The sequence below is a fragment of the Podarcis tiliguerta genome (genome assembly GCF_965153285.1).
Source record: "Podarcis tiliguerta genome assembly, chromosome: 5".
Classification (NCBI taxonomy): domain Eukaryota; kingdom Metazoa; phylum Chordata; class Lepidosauria; order Squamata; family Lacertidae; genus Podarcis; species Podarcis tiliguerta.
The window spans coordinates 42629646-42646434 of record NC_139538.1 but is presented as its reverse complement, the minus strand read 5'-3'; the positions used below and the strand labels follow the sequence as shown (position 1 = coordinate 42646434).

At 43.8% G+C, this 16789-nt stretch overlaps 1 long non-coding RNA gene across 1 annotated transcript in view; it reads left to right on the top strand.

Annotated features, from left to right (window-relative positions):
- LOC310678190 overlaps nt 1–16789 on the top strand; it is a 66568-nt gene that overhangs the window by 41096 nt on the left and 8683 nt on the right. The window contains exon 2 of the long non-coding RNA XR_014511684.1: nt 3087–3298. This is a non-coding gene — a long non-coding RNA (uncharacterized lncRNA). The remainder of the gene's footprint in view (nt 1–3086; nt 3299–16789) is intronic.

The following is a 16789-nucleotide window of genomic DNA, read 5'->3' as shown; positions in this document are numbered from 1 at the left end:
TCATCTACCCTGCAGACAAAACCACTTGGTCATTCCACCTCTCCAGGGGATGCTGGGAGTTGTAGTTTTATGAGGGGGGCTGGGGAACTCTGAGAGAGGCTCCCCAGCATCCATACCGACCTACAGCTCCCAGGATTCTTTGGAGGAAGCCACCACAGATATTATACAATAGGTATAAATTTGCTGGATATCTAGGCCCTACAAGAGAGATTTCCCCAGTCCACTGCTCAGTCAATACATCCACACGCTGTTGCCCAATACAGTATCCATTTCTATACAATGGAACTCAGCACCCTCTCTCTGAGAGCAAGTCCAACTGAAATCTGATTATGGAATCCCACTTTGCAAGCCCAGCAATGCACGTGATCTGAGGGAGTTTATGTTAATCCATATTATCCCCAAAGCTGCTCCATTCCTTTGATGTGCTGTGGAAAATAGCAGCATTTAAGTTTTCATGGCATGCGAATGGCGGAAATGTAGATTCTCTTTGGTGCAGCTACTATTTTGAGAGATTGTTAACATCATTGTTATTGGGGGGACATCATTGTCATTGGGGGGAACAAACATCATTGTCATTGGGCATTGGGGGAGAAAGCAGGGAGAATTGCAAGGTGAAAACAAACAGAATACCAGAGGTGTCACCCAAATGAAGGATTTGGGTCAATTAATAGTCCTGATTTTGACTTATTTGATACAGCATTTCAGTGGACGTGATATCATCCCAAGATCTTTGATGGAAATAGTTCCACAGGCAAGTCATTCATTGTCTGGCAAATGATTGTCTGGCAGGTCATTCTCTGAATGAGTAAATGTGATCAATTGTTTACAACAACGCCTTCCATCCTGATCCCTCACACATAGACAGAAGAAGTCCTATTGAAGCCTGATTTAAAATTCACCTTTTAATATTTAAATGGCTGTGATTATCAAGCCTGTCATTTAATCATATGGATTAACTAGTGAATGCTTTCAGCTCTGGACAACGTCTAGGAAGGAAAGAAGTGAAGGCAGGTAAAAGGAAATATCACACACCAGCTATCAAATCATTGTATAAAAATATCCCCATTGAAGCTGTTGCAGTGTAGTATGTCAAAGTATTTTCTGGACAAAGGAGATGCTGACAAGTAAGTATTTTAGCTGATGGCTGGCAGCCATTCTACCAAGCCTGTCTCCTAAGCTAAGTGGTCATGTTCTCAGGTCAGTATTAGGGTGGGAACACCCTCAGGGCAGCAGGAAATCGGACTGTGGATTAGTAAGAGTCTCCTATGCTTCTGGTTCAAATGCAGCAACCTTGCTATTCTTAACTTCTGCCTCATTTATTTGTATTCCCTGCTTTTCTATTTACTCCTTTATCCACCAGAAAGAGATTCTAATGATTTTTAAGGAGATTCTTATTCAGGACATCCAATCACATTCTCAGTATTTATTTAAATAATAAAAAAGTTTTCTGCTTCTATGATTTTCCTCTTGCCCCCTCTCTCTTCAGCTACTGGGTCCTGCTCAGGACAAAATTCCTAAAACACAAGTCTATGGTTAATAGAATACAGCACCTGCCTATTAATCATACTGATTCATGAGGCAGATGTCAAGGTAAACACCACAATGAAAGGATAAAATGAAAGTACTTAGAACAAAGTCAAAAATAAAATCTGGCAAAAAGACGCGGCAGGAAAATTAAACTGCACTAGGAGCTGAGGAGAATGCTTTCAATCTCATTCTAAAGATAATTAGGGATGGGATTTGGTGAATGAAGGGAGGAGGGAGAAGAGTGGTGTAGGGGTGAGGTGCCAGAGCTAAAAAGGCCCTGCTCATTGTTGCCACCCAGAAGATGCAAAGAGGAAGAAGAGCTCTGCCAGCCATGGGTGTAGCCAGGATTTTTGTTGTTGGGGGGAAGGGGGGCAGGCAGAACCACACTTAGTTAAGTATTTTTATTGATTTATTGATTCATTTTAGGGGGCAGCTGCCCCCCTGACCCCACTTGGCTACCCCCATGCTGGCAGCCATTGGCTCTGGCTCTATCTACTGCTGACCTTCCTGTATTTCACCCTGCAAGACCCACAGGGTGCCACTCACCTTTGCTAATAACCATTTTGGTCAGGGTCTGAAGGAGCTGCAAGCCCTCTCCCTGTGCCTAGGTCAGGACTGTGTGAGAGGTTTGCCCCTGCTATCTTTTTCCATGGAGAATCATTTCTCTGAAGATGCTATTAGCCTCAGTTAGACAAAACTTGCAGGCATAACACTGTGTGCTGACTGTGTTCTTCTAAATAGCAGCTTTGTGGTGTGTCGGTGTGATTTTCAACTGGGAAATCATGTGTGTCGGCTGGGGAAGGTTAACCTCCTCGCAGCCCCAATCCAAGTCTCTACAACTGGTTTTGTAAATTGAAAAAAATAAATAAATTGTGAAATCCATTCATAGAACTCCCGTGGCACATCTGATTTGACAGAAGCTCTTTATTTCCTAACCACTGGGAACACTTAAGGGAGGGTGTCAAACTGAGCTCCTGGCTTTTGGTAGTTAATGTTATGTTTGTGCCTGAACTTCAGAACAGAGCAGGGAACTAACACAGTTACATTTGGGGCACATGAACTGGAAAGTGCAGATTCTCATGCTTGCATTGACTGGAATACTCCATCTTACTGGCTCCCCAAAGTTCCCCAGGAGGCCTTTGAAGTCCCACATTCTCCCATCTCATCCCAAAGCAGCCAGCCAGGATATAAACATGTCTCCAGTAATTTTAGTAGTATAGGTTCTTCTGCTCTGGAGGGCCAGGATTGGGCCTGGCTCCCTCCCCCACCGTCAAGACCTGGGAAGGACTTGGAGGCTTACATTATCCCAATTTTTAACTATCTCCTCAAAAAACTCTTCAAAATCCAACCAGGTGCAACACATCATTGATGAAAGCTGTACAGGGTTACACCATAAGAGGTTTTGGCCCAATGTTATGATTCCACAGCTGCCCTGAAATCTGGTATTCAGCGTTAATATATCCACAGGAATTTTTATCCCATTTGGTTCATTCTATTTTATTTTATTTTTATTCTGTTAACTTTATCCTATTGATTCAAATGTGTTTTCATTCCCCCAGATGGTCCCCTTTTGCATTTGCTTTTTTACGGAAAAGGCTTGTGCTGGAAGCAATATATAACAAGGCTTCGCTCTGAAATCCGGCAGGACTCTGCCCCACAAGTTTTCATGCGAGTGGATTCTCTCCCCTCCCCTTTTAAGACCATGTTTTGAATGCAGAATGGAACAAATAAATGAGAACATGACTCCTGAATGCAGAAAGAAACCCCAAAGGTCAGTTGGGTTATAGGTATGCAGATGACAAGCTATGATTCTGTTGATACAATTGCTTTTCCTGGCCCGTTCCACACCTGCTGTTTGCTTTCAAACATTAATAAAAGCTGTTAAAATGCCACTGTATTGACATTCTAGTGCTCGTTTCCTGGGCTGTAGCTCTTTGCCAGGCTTGCTAAATTTCCTGCAGTAAACCTTTCTATATTGGCGCTTCCTTTTAAAACATTTATTCTCCAAGCATCATTTTGATGTGATGTCATGATTTTGGCTTACACAAAGCTTGGCACTCCCCCTTGTAACCCTCTCCCTTTCAGAGTGCTGGATAGCCGTATTTCCGAAGACAACACCCATTCAGTTAACAAATTAATGTTATTAATTGTGTTGCTGCCACAAAGTGTCCAAGGTGATGTACAATTTCTAACAATTCGACTAACTTTTAAAAAATGAATTCATGGAATTCACTACCACAAGGATGGTAGCAATTTGTATTTCTTCGACGGATGTAATTTTATTGCTGGTTTTATCCTGCTTACCATCATGATAGTTCCCCCCCCCCCCCCAATGTTGGCGGTATAGAATTTTTTGCAAAGGAAATGTTGGTGGTTCCCAGCTTAGTTGGATCTTTTAAATGAGAATTAGACAATTCATAGAGGATTGGGCAGTCAATCCTTACTGTTAAATCACATCCCCAAATACAGAGACAGCATACCTCTTAGTATTAGATAACTGAGATAAACAACACAACAGGAAAAAGCTGTCCTCTTCATGCTCTGCTTACAAGTCTGCCCAGGGCCATCTCACAGCTCAGTGGAAACAGTATGCTGGGCTGTCCTTGGATCCAGGGTTTTTTATGTTCAGTGTGTGATTTTGCTCCAAGTTCAGGATTTCCACCTTTACTTCAGTAGCTGGGATTGAAGCAAAAGACTGAGTCACGAGGTTCTTTGCAAAGTGGATTACACAGAGTGGATTACACATGTGTCTCCCAAGACACATGGTACATGGTCATCATAGTCAAGTGTTTGCTTAACCAGCAGCTGGTTCAGAATTCAACTCAATATTATAATGCTATACAGTGGTACCTCGGGTTAAGTACTTAATTCGTTCCGGAGATCTGTACTTAACCTGAAACTGTTCTTAACCTGAAGCACCACTTTAGCTAATGGGGCCTCCTGCTGCTGCCGCACCGCTGCAGCACAATTTCTGTTCTCATCCTGAAGTAAAGTTCTTAACCTGAAGCAGTATTTCTGGGTTAGCAGAGTCTGTAATCTGAAGCGTATGCAACCTGAAGCGTATGTAACCTGAGGTACCACTGTATGTGTGGGAGGAACCAAAGCCATGGGTATAGCCAGGCTTTATGTTAGTGGGACAGAACCTCAGTTAGTTAAGTATTTTGTACTGATTTACTTGATTTAGAGGGGGCAGCTGCCCCCCTTGGCTACACCCATGCAGAAGGTCCCAGGTTCAATCCCCATTTTAAAAAACAACAACAATGTATTATTAATTAATTACTTTTCACATGAGCCTCAAGGCAATGTACAAACATTCTATCTATTTTCTATCTGTCTTATGCTTTTATATGTGTTGGAAGCCAGCCAGAGTGGATGGGGTAGAAATAATAAAATTATTATTGTTATCATTATCATTATTAGCATTTTCTATCCACATGCACACATATACAGTGGTACCTTAGGTTAAGAACTTAATTCGTTCTGGAGGTCCGTTCTTAACCTGAAACTGTTCTTAACCTGAAGCACCACTTTAGCTAATGGGGCCTCCCGCTGCCGCTGCACGATTTCTGTTCTCATCCTGAAGCAAAGTACTTAACCCGAGTTACTATTTCTGGGTTAGCGGAGTCTGTAACCTGAAGCGTCTATAACCCGAGGTACCACTGTAATTTTAAAACTGTTTAAAAAAAACTAAAAATGAGTTTGAAAACAAAGCAAAATAAGGATCCAAGGCAGAGACCAGCTGGTGAAGCTTGTCAAAACAAAAATGTCCTCACTTGTTTCCAGAAAGTACAGATAGTGGGCACTTTCAGGAATTCTGTATATCAACAGGAATGTTGTTCCAGAAAACAGGCAGCCCCACCAAAAGCCCTGCTCTGAGTTGCTCTGGAGAGGGCTTCTGATGTTTTAGGAACTCCAATGAGAAATTATGCTGCAAAACACCATGACCTTCTGGTTATCTAAGAGAAAGGGTGATATCTCAAGAAATCTGGTGGCAGCCAGGTAATGGGAAGGACTAAGGCCCTGGAGAGCTGTTGTCGGTTGCAATAGACAATACTGGCGTGAATGAACAAATTGCTTGACCTGAAGTGTAGAAGAAAATACTGAACAACATAGACCATTGATTTGACTCATAACAAAACAGCTTCATATGTGTTTGCTGATTGGCTATTCCTGCGGAAAATTAATTTGAGAGCCCCTGAGGTCAGAGTGCCAGAATAGCACCTGGGAGAGACCAGGGTTCAAATCTCAGAAGAAGCTCACTGGGTGACCTTGGGGCAGTCACTACCTCTCAGCATAACCTACCGTACCTCACAGGGTTGTTGTGGGGCTTCAAATAGGAAGGGGGAGAACCATGTACATGCCACCTTAAGCTCCTTGGATGCAAAGATGGAATATAAATGCAATAAATCATAGAATCATAGAATCATAGAGTTGGAAGAGACCACAAGGGCCATCGAGTCCAACCCCCTGCCAAGCAGGAAACACCATCAGAGCACTCCTGACATATGGTTGTCAAGCCTCTGCTTAAAGACCTCCAAAGAAGGAGACTCCACCACACTCCTTGGCAGCAAATTCCACTGTCGAACAGCTCTTACTGTCAGGAAGTTCTTCCTAATGTTTAGGTGGAATCTTCTTTCTTGTAGTTTGGATCCATTGCTCCGTGTCCGGTTCTCTGGAGCAGCAGAAAACAACCTTTCTCCCTCCTCTATGTGACATCCTTTTATATATTTGAACATGGCTATCATATCACCCTTAACCTCCTCTTCCCAGGCTAAACATGCCCAGCTCCCTTAGCCGTTCCTCATAAGGCATCGTTTCAAGGCCTTTGACCATTTTGGTTGCCCTCCTCTGGACACGTTCCAGTTTGTCAATGTCCTTCTTGAACTGTGGTGCCCAGAACTGGATAAATGGCTGGAAACTGCAGGAGGGAAGAGTGCTATTGTGGGCCTGCTTGCAAGCTCTCCACAGACATCTGATTGGCCACTGTGAGAACAGAACAAATCTTTGGTCTGATCCAGCAGCGTCTTCTTAACATATTGTGACAAGAATCACCAAAGTTTGAGGAGACGAAGAATTCTGCTGACTATTTCATGTTTGTTGAAACAATTCCATTCATCAATAAGGAAATGATGAACTTGTAGTGCATTCCTGGGTCCTACGTTTCTTTGTTTTTGAAATGTTTCTTAACTGGTGAAGAATGTAGCAGAGGTGGCATTAAGCAGAGGTCTGCTTAAAGATTGTGCTGCCGTGCAGTTGTTAAAGACACAGCAACACCTTTCAAAGCTAAATGCCTTTGTTCTCACAGAAAATCATTCAAACTGGCAATGTTAACATGCGCCTCAATTTGGGAATGTTCCACAAAGTTCTGTCCACAGCTGGAAGGACTATAAGTTTGGGGCATTTCCTGGGAGATATAAATTAGAAGCGTCACCTCCAGCAGTTAGAATCCGTGGGGTCACCAGCTTTATTCCAAAACTGATAGGAGACAAGCAGGAAGTGTTTCTAGTTTGATGAATTAGGTGCATAAAATCCATGAAGAGATAATGAGTGAAGATACCTTTTCCTTTTTTCATGGGGATAATATTTCATGATTTCGGGAGGGAGAGATGGGGTGAAATAATTAGCCATTTGTGATTAACTCTGTTCACGGGTATTCTGTTTCTTTGTTCTGTGATGCTGCCTGGAGCTAATTTTTAAAAAATGATCCAACAACAACAATAGAAATAATTTCTCTTAATAAGTAATGGCTATGTCAAAACCTGGAAATCAAATCAAAATTGTCCAAAAGTGAGACGCAGGTTGAGGATTCCTTCCAGCGCTAGAAAATGAATGCTCACAAAGAAAGTTCTAAAATGGTATGAAGCAAGTTTTATTAAGTCTAGTGCCATTGCTATAAAACTGTCTGCTACATGTTTGGGTGTGGCAAAACGAAGTGCGTGATCTTTATCTCACTTCCTCCTGATGCTATAAAAATGGTGGTATTCAGTCATGGTCATTTGGGCCCTGAACCAGAAATGTTGACCTTGGTCTTTTCTTCAGCTAGTACTACAAGTTCAGTGAAAGACCCTCAGATCTTTGTCAGGATTAAATATGCGTCACCCACAATCAAATCAATCAAATCCCCTGGTGTGTTGAATGCTTGGACTTCAAATCCTTTGGTTGTGTTCCCTGGTGGCCTCACCATCCTAAATCGCTCTCCAAGGGTAAGACATGGCAGACCTCAGACTGCCCCTTTTTTATGTGGCCTTTCGGTAGTTTCATCTCCACAGCCATTGAAAACATGTCCCAATGATCTTTTATTTGCCATTTGAGGGTGGGGTTTGGAATCTGCCTCCCTAGCCATGCTTTATACCATTCTGTCCCTCCACAGTGCACACAGAGGCCTATAGCTCCTTTGCAAAGCTGTTCTGATGAAGCAGTTATATATATATATATATATATATATATATATATATATATATACACACACACACACACACACACACACACACACACACACACACACGTATATGTATTTCAACTTGGAAGTAGGAGTGTCCTTCATTTAGCCATTGAAGAAAATGGGATTGCCACCTGTTCTCTATGCTTGTCAGTGATAAGGCAGAGAAAGGACTCCTCTTTTTAAGCAATGTCTGATTTCTCTTTTATTTTTTACAGGTACTCATTCCTAAGCACAATAGAGTACTTGAGACAAAATGTCTAGCTCCCCGCTCTAGTTTGGTTTTCCACTGGTTATTGTTTAAAATACAGAGATTATGAGGTCAAAACATTCACAGCCAATATTTCCCCTAATGAAAAATGTAGTCAGGCATAAGTCAATGATCAAATCCATATGCTGAGTGTTCCATGCTACAGTGATTTCCACTAGACAGGACTTCAATAAATCTAATTTTGAAAGAAATTATATGCATCTGATGCTGTTGTCTTACCAGCTGCCACCTTTGTGCTACTTTTTCCTCCAGATTTCAATCTCTGTGCCAAATGAACTGATACCACACTGATGGGCATGATAAGAAGGTTAAGACAACCAGAAGCACGATAAGAAATAAAACCCACCAGCAGCTTCACCTGGCACCATATGTGGGTTACTGAGCCTGTCTCACTTAGTAAATGATGCTACATCAGATCACAAATAGAATGAACCAAGTTATCCTGGTTATGTTATTTACTCGCTTCCATAATGCAAGAATTAGGACTTCTGTGATGAATTTAGCAGCAAGATACCAAGGAGTTAACAAATGTGATTTGTGGTTGTCCTGTGGAACTCAATGCACATTAAGACACATTGTGAACATTGGTAGAATAACTAGAGTTCATAAAATGCTTCCACAGATAATTAGTATAACATATTTATTCAGTTGTTGGCATCCGTCTGTCTCGGGAGAAAATGGAGGAGTGTGCCTTTGGGGGTGAAGTCAAACCATTGGAGAGTTACAGCACCTGCCTTAGCTGTAGGGGCTGATATGGGAGAGACATGTTTTAATGCAGCTGGGGCAGATGAAGGCATCCGGTTGTGCTGATACAGATGTACTGTGGCCTTTCTTCTCTCTGTGCTACTCCCAGCAGTGGTGGACCTTGGGGTCTCAAATTTCAGCAGTGCCCTGTGTGATGCCAAAATTTGATGCCACTCGCCTCTCGCCTTCCATTCTACATCATAGTTCTGGCACCCCTGTGGTGCCCCCAAGGCTCTGTGCCCAGTGCAATCGAACTTGTTGCATTCCCAATAATCCATCTCTGCTCCCAGCAGTCATTTCTCCTCTGCTCACTGCTATGGATGCGCAACCTGACTGTCTCCAGGTACTGTGATCTTCTTGCAAGGCATTTCCACACAGTGGGGTTGATGTTGCCAGCCTTCATGCCACCTTTGCAGACATCTTTGTAATGCAGAGTTGGTCTACCCATGAGTCCGGTGCCTGAAGCTAGCTCCCTGTCGAGCACATCCTTGGGGATCCATATTTATTATATTGTTATGAACTGACAATAAATATTACATAAATGATTACACAAATGATAAAACTAAAACCTGCTAGCATGCCAGAGTGAGCAAGCAATACAAAAATCTGGTGTTTGGAACTTGGAAAAGACTTCTGAAGCTTAAAAGGAAATGTGCAGGTCAGGAACGTTTGAGGTGGGGATAGGAACAGCATTTTATTCCTGGCTATAGTGCAGCCCTCTAATACCCAGGCTGGACAAATCAGTCTGGAACAAGAAGGAAAGTCTTCATCCTCAGTGCCTTCCTGGGGAGAGAGAAAGCATTTTGAGTGTTGAGCCACTGAGTGTTCCACTGCTCTCCATAAATGTTTAGTAAATTCTATAACAGGCCACCTATGTCAGTATTTCATGTCTTGTCTGTGTAATCAATAGAACACTTCCATCTGCCATTAAACATATCCTTCCTCCCTTTGCGTGCCATATATCATCCTTTCAAACGCTGCTGCCAGGAAAGAGGACTCAGCCTGGAGTTGGCTGACAGCAGAGCAGCTTCCAAGTCTTGCAAAATAATTTGATTTGTTAATGATAATGATGTCCTTGTTGACAGAATCTAGCAGCAATACATAAAGCACAAGATTTATTTTTTTTGTTTCGGATTCCACATATTAGAAATCTTTGAGTAAGTCACTTATAAATTGCACACCGAGATGGATTACCCAACGGAGCAGGGTCAGGAAGATTTGGAAGCATGTGGGGAATATTATGCTCCATGCAGCTGTCCTGCAATAGTGTATGTGTTCGTGTGTGCTGCACTCTTTAGATGGTCTTTACTTCATTTCTTTCAACCTGTAGTAAGCCAGACTGGCTGCATTTGGGGACCTCCTGTGCCCCTGGTGGTACAACTGTGGAAGATTCTGGCAGTACTAAAACCTAAGCCTACTTCTCCTCCAATTTAAGGCAAGCCTCCTGACTGTAAATATTAATATACATGCACTCCCATTTTTTATTGTTTTTTGGTCTTGGTGAGATCCATTGAGCAACACAAACGTGAAGAAAATCTATGGGGAAATTGTGAATTTATAAATATATGCGTCATCATAGGACCCTCCATATATACCAGGTAAAGTTATAGCTGATGTAGCCTTACAGAGGAACGAGCAAGAGTCTAAGGCTGCAGTACTGAACTAGGGAGGAAGCTCAATCGAACAATTTATAATAATAATAATAATAATAATAATAATAATTTTTTATTTATACCCCGCCCTCCCCAGCCAAAGCCGGGCTCAGAGCGGCTTACAAGCAATAATAAAAACAAGATGAATGATTACAACTTAAAAACAAAAGTAAAATACAACATTAAAATAATGGAACATTAAAATATTAAAATGTAGCCTCATTGTAGGAGGAGAAGGAAAAGAAAAAAGAAAGAGAGGGAGGGAGGGAATCAAATTGGCTCCAAGCTAAAGGCCAGGCGGAACAACTCTGTCTTACAGGCCCTGCGGAAAGAAATCAGATCCTGCAGGGCCCTGGTCTCACGAGGCAGAGCGTTCCACCAGACCGGAGCCAGAGCTGAAAAGGCCCTGGCTCTGGTTGAAGCCAATCTAACTTCCTTAGGGCCTGGGACCACTAGGGTGTTGTTATTTATGGACCTTGAGACTCTCTGTGGGGCATACCAGGAGAGGCGGTCCCGTAGGTACGAGGGTCCTAGGCCGCAAAGGGCTTTAAAGGTCAAAAGCAGCACCTTAAATCTGACCCTGTACTCCACCGGGAGCCAGTGCAGCTTGAAAAGCACTGGGTGAATATGCTCCCATGGCAGAGACCCCGTGAGGAGCCTCGCTGCAGCATTCTGTACCCGCTGGAGTTTCTGGGACAGCTTCAAGGGCAGCCCTGCGTAGAGCGAATTACAGTAGTCAAGCCTGGAGATGACCGTCGTATGGATCACTGTGGCCAGGTCGGGGCGGGAAAGGTAAGGGACCAACTGCTTGATGCGGCGAAGGTGGAAAAATGACGCCTTGGCTGTTGCTGTAACTTGCGCCTCCATGGAAAGGGAGGCGTCAAGGATTACACCCAAACTCTTAACGGAAGGCAATGGCACTAATTGGGCCCCCGCAAGAGAAGGGAGTTGGTCCCTCATCCCCATGCCATCTCGACCTAGCCATAGGACCTCTGTCTTCGAAGGATTTAGTTTCAATCGGCTCCCACGAAACCATCCAGCTACAGCTTCCAAACATCTGGTCAGTGTGTTCGGGGCCGAGTCGGTGTGGCCATCCATCAGCAGATAGAGCTGAGTGTCATCAGCATATTGGTGACAGCCCAGCCCAAAGCTCCGGATAATCTGGGCAAGGGGGCGCATAAAGATGTTAAAAAGCATTGGGGAGAGAATTGCGCCCTGCGGCACTCCACACACCAAGGAGTGGCGCGATGACATTTCCCTCCCTAGTGCCACCCTCTGTCCCCGACCAGAGATAAAAGAGCACAACCAGTTACGGGCTATGCCCTGTATCCCCACGTCTGCAAGGCGGTGGTCCAGAAGATCATGATCAACCATGTCAAAGGCTGCTGACAAATCAAATTTGGAACTTCATTCAGAGAAAAACGTACACAAAGTTGCACTGCATGAAGATGAATGTTGCATGGTTTTAAACCAGGCATAGGCAAACTCCGGTCCTCCAGATGTTTGAGAATACAATTCCCATCATCCTTGGCCACTGGTCCAGTTAGCTAGACCAGGGGCTGGGTTGGCTTTGTTGTATCTCTTGGCACCTTTGTTATGTCCCTTTGCACATGATTCAGATCTGGGGCTGTGTATCAGGGGGAAATAGTGAGGTAATGACCTTTACATAGCTGTCAACATTTCCCTTTTTTTTAAAGGAAATTCCCTTATTCCAAATAGGATTCCTCACAAGAAAAGGGAAAAGTTGACAGCTATGGACCTTTACCAAGGCCCCTAGCAAATTATTAGAATGAGTAAAAATGGCTACTTGGTCTGCTTGCAATGAGTAGAATTTGGCGCTGCAATGGATGCATTCCAGATTTAGCAATGCCGCCTCCCACTGAATCATAGAATTGTAGAGTTGGAAGGGGCCACGATGATCATTTAATCTCCTGCAGTGCAGGAAACTTTCACCCAACATGGGGCTTGAACCCACGACCGTGAGAATAAGAGTCACATGCTCTACCAACTGACCAATCTCTCCAGAATGTATGAGATTCATCCTCCCAAAGTCCCTGCCTTCAAAGCAACCAGCTGAGCCTCCATCTGCATGAACTGCCACTCTACCTTTTGATCGCAACTCACAGCAGTTCTTCTCTTCTTATCGGCAGGCTCCTCTCGTAAGAATTAAGAATATCCTGCTGGAACAGGATCATGTCCCCTCCAGCCCAGCATCCTTTCCTCACAGAGAATAACCAGATGCCTGTGGGAAACCGGGGAGAAGAACATGAGCACAAGAACACTCTCTCCTCCTGTGGTTTCCAGCAACTGGTACTCGGAAACATTGTTGCTTCCAGCTCATCATCACACCAAGCTATAACTATTTGTCCTTGGCCAACTTGGACCATGGCTGGAAAAGGGGTTCATTGATCCATCTGGTGCTCTCATGATGAGTCTCTCATTCTCTCCACACACAATGACCAGATTTGGCCCAGGGACCTCCAGCTGTTGATTCCTGAGGAAACAACACCCATCTTACTCTCCTCGTTGTTCCTTAGGCTAGACAGCCATGGCTCTACCTCACAAATTTGTTCTTCATCCAGAACGTTTGCAGTCTCCTGGGTCTTTGCTGTTTGCCTGTCGTTCCCTTTCCCCTGCCATTCTGTGCCCCCACCCTCCATTCCATTCCACCAGCTGCAAAGCAATTTTGAAATCAATATTTTTCTCCTCCAGATTGTAATTGTGTTTTAGGTGAATTAGGCTATAGATCAGGGTGGGATTAGTTTATAGATCAGCGTCTGGGCTGGATGCAGCTGATGTACACACACATTAGCTCCCCCCTCCATCTGTTTGGCCAGTGTCAGCATATGCAAGCCTATCCAGCCGCATTGGGTGGGCGGAGAGGGAGGAGAGCAAGCGAGATTTAGCAGGCAGAAATCCCCCAAACATAAGACACTTTTGGTGCTCTGTGTGAGAGGGGGTATTTGCTTTATGAGTCTCCGTGGAGCTCGAGGGTTCTGAAATAAGGACATTTCTTCAAAGTAAGTGACATATAATAGTCCTGAGAGTAAAACAAGGAAGACTGGAGATATGTAAAAGCTGTGGGGAACTGGGAACACAGGAGGGAGGGAGGGAGCAAATGGCTACCAGCTCTGTAGCATACCAGGAGAAAAAGAGCCAGGTCTCCTTCACCCACCTCTGTAGATGCGGCCACCACCATTTTCTCCATCTGTCTTGGAGAAACTAGAATCTATCTTCAGTTTGGCATTCACCACCAGAGCCTCCAGTGGCTATTATGGCAGATGAAGCCTATAGCTCATGGATTCTCATTTCGATAGGGTTTAGGAAACCACTGAAATAGCTGAGTTGTGGTTTTTTTAGTGTGTTTTTTTAAAAAAAACACACCTGCCTTTGAAATGCCGGTAAAGTCTTGGAAAATCCAAATGTATGACAGCCTTAATTTTGGGAAAGAAACTATGAAGAGCAAAAACAAGATGGAGAAACCTCCTGAAGAACTATAGCTCTATAGGTGCATGTCCACCATCTTCTTTCATAGTGGCTCATCACTGATGCACAGCCACTGCACAGTATCTGTGCTGAGGGTTCCTTTTGCATCAGCTGTGTGTCAATGCTTAATCGACTGGGCCAGATTAAGAACGTTAGAGGCCCTAAACTCTGAAAAGATTATGTCCCCCCCCCCATATGTCATTCAAAATAAAAAGAATACTAAACCATAAAATAAAAACTTATTTTCCAAAATGACACAAAACTCACATGTCTGCTGAAATTAAAATAGCTTCTTTCCAGATCTATGACTGTGCAACAATTTCATCGATTTATCTTTCTCCCCTGAAAAAACCCAGGCATTTCTGATTTATGTTTGCTTTTAAGTCTCAAAGCAACCTGTCGGTGAATGATAACATCTTGCCCAGGCCGTCCAGTGAGCTTCAGAGGCAAACGGGGACTTGCCCATGCCCTCCACTGCCCCCTCATCCTCACCTACCAAGGCTTCAGCAGAGCTGCTGAACAGTCTTGGCCAAGCTGAGTGCTCTACTTGGCTGGGGAGGGCGGGGTATAAATAAAATTTATTATTATTATTATTATTATTATTATTATTATTATTATTATTATCTACTTCCCTTCCCTTTGGCCTACCAAAGCCCTTCATTCTGCCCCCTCCACTCCTATCCAGGCCTTGGATGAACCTAATGCTGGCATCTCCCCAATCCATCCCCTGTTGAGTTGCCTGATGTCCCTTATTTTAAGAGATGTCCTATATTTCAGAACATCAGTGTTTCATAAAATGTAATGGGCACCCTTTATTTCCAGAAAGCAGCTCCATAGAATTCCCTGAAACAGCCACCACGTCTATTAAATTTTGAATGGATACCCGTAGGCTCACGGCATGCTGGCACACAGGCTTCCTTGAAGCTTTTCTCTTCAGTCCTCCTGTCCCGTGCCCACCCCCCGCCCACTCTCCCCACTATCTCTTCCCTCTTTTGGCACCAGGGCAACACAGGCTGATTTACTCTAATTAATGATGCCACCTGGGTTGGATTTCATTAGCTTCAATTTACATAACTGACTGGCTCTCCTCAGCCCAAGGCCTCAGGCCCTCCATGGATCTGCCATCCTGCCAGCGGTTAAGGATGATTCTCCATAGGCCTGACTTCTATCCCAACATGGCCAATCCTCTCCTTTTCCATTAGGCCTCATGTAGCTTAAATGAGGCACTGCCTACGCAGAATGCCAATCCCGACCACTAGCTGAGAAAAACAGTTTCCCTCCTTTAGCTTCAATGCACCTTCTGCTTTCTATAATTAGTAGTGTTCAGGTCTGCCACTTCAGGGGCTTCCCTTTAAATAACCCTCTCCCTCCCTTTTCTCTTGAACAGGGCACGCAGAGAAGATAAACTGCAGCTAAAATAAGCCGCTCTGTTTAAATCTGAGCAGCCATGCATGACATATCAGAAGTTAGGAGTCATGTGTGCAACAGAGGCTGTGCTCCAGCTCATTTTGCTTTGATGATAAAATCTAGTGTGTCCCCACCTCCACCACAGCAAGGTTTCTTTTCTTTCTTTTAACAAGTATCAAGCTATTTCAAGGAGGGGAGAGTTTCCCTCCAACAAGTGAGGGTAGCGAGGCTAGAAAGGTTATGGGGAAGAGTTTCCTGGATAAGAGATGTCCATTTCCCTTTCTTTCCCTCAGCCCCCACCATTTATTTTCTGAAGAACTCCTTTGACATGGAGCCACAGTTATTTGACGAGATGAAATATCGATGGAGCTCAACAAAATGCTGCTCCCTTGGTAAATGGATAGTGAGGCAATGACATGACTTGTCCCTGGCATTCTGCTCCAACTTTCCGAAACAACCCTCTCTTCGTCTGCCGTTCTCCATATGCAGCTAGGAAAGATACTGGGCCAGGATTTCAGAGATCAGTTACACCCGTAAATCAGTCAGGACAGATAGCAAGCTCGGTTTCACCCCTCATAAATCCAGAGTGATTCCAAAGGAGTCAGTGGAGTTATTTTGGATTTACACCTGGTGTAATGAGGATTTGGAATCTGAGATCCAGGACTGGAGCTTTCAAAAGGGAGGTCACTCTAAAACAAGGCATGGTGTGTTGCAGAACAGAATCTGAGTGTCAGGTCCCTTTTAGATCAATGGGTCTAGACCTAGCATAGCTTGTAGCAGATTAAAGTTTGCGTCTCAGGTTCTCTTAGTCTGATTGTTCCCAGTTGTCATCATCATAAACTTTTGTTGCACTAGCAAGAGGCCATGGCATCACCCAAAAACATCAACAGCCACTAAATATATGGTGGAACCACAGCCAAAAATTGCTCCTAGTGTAAACCAAACAGTTTCAGTTGGTTTTTCCTCTTTGTTTACCCCTAGTTTGACTGAGATTAGAACCTGAGAGTCCATTCCAATGGGTTCAGGTCACAGGAACATAGGAATCTGCCTGATGCTGAGCCAGATTACTGGTCCATCTAGTCTTCATTTGCACTGACTGGAAATAGTCTCCAGGGTCTCAGACTGAAATCTTTCCTATCCCCACCTAGAGATGCTGAGGATTGAAGCTGGGGCATTTTGATTGCAATGTATGTGCTCTACCACCAAGCTATGACCCTTCATAATTACAACTAGCCTAAGTGCTCATGTTCTGATATGCAGACC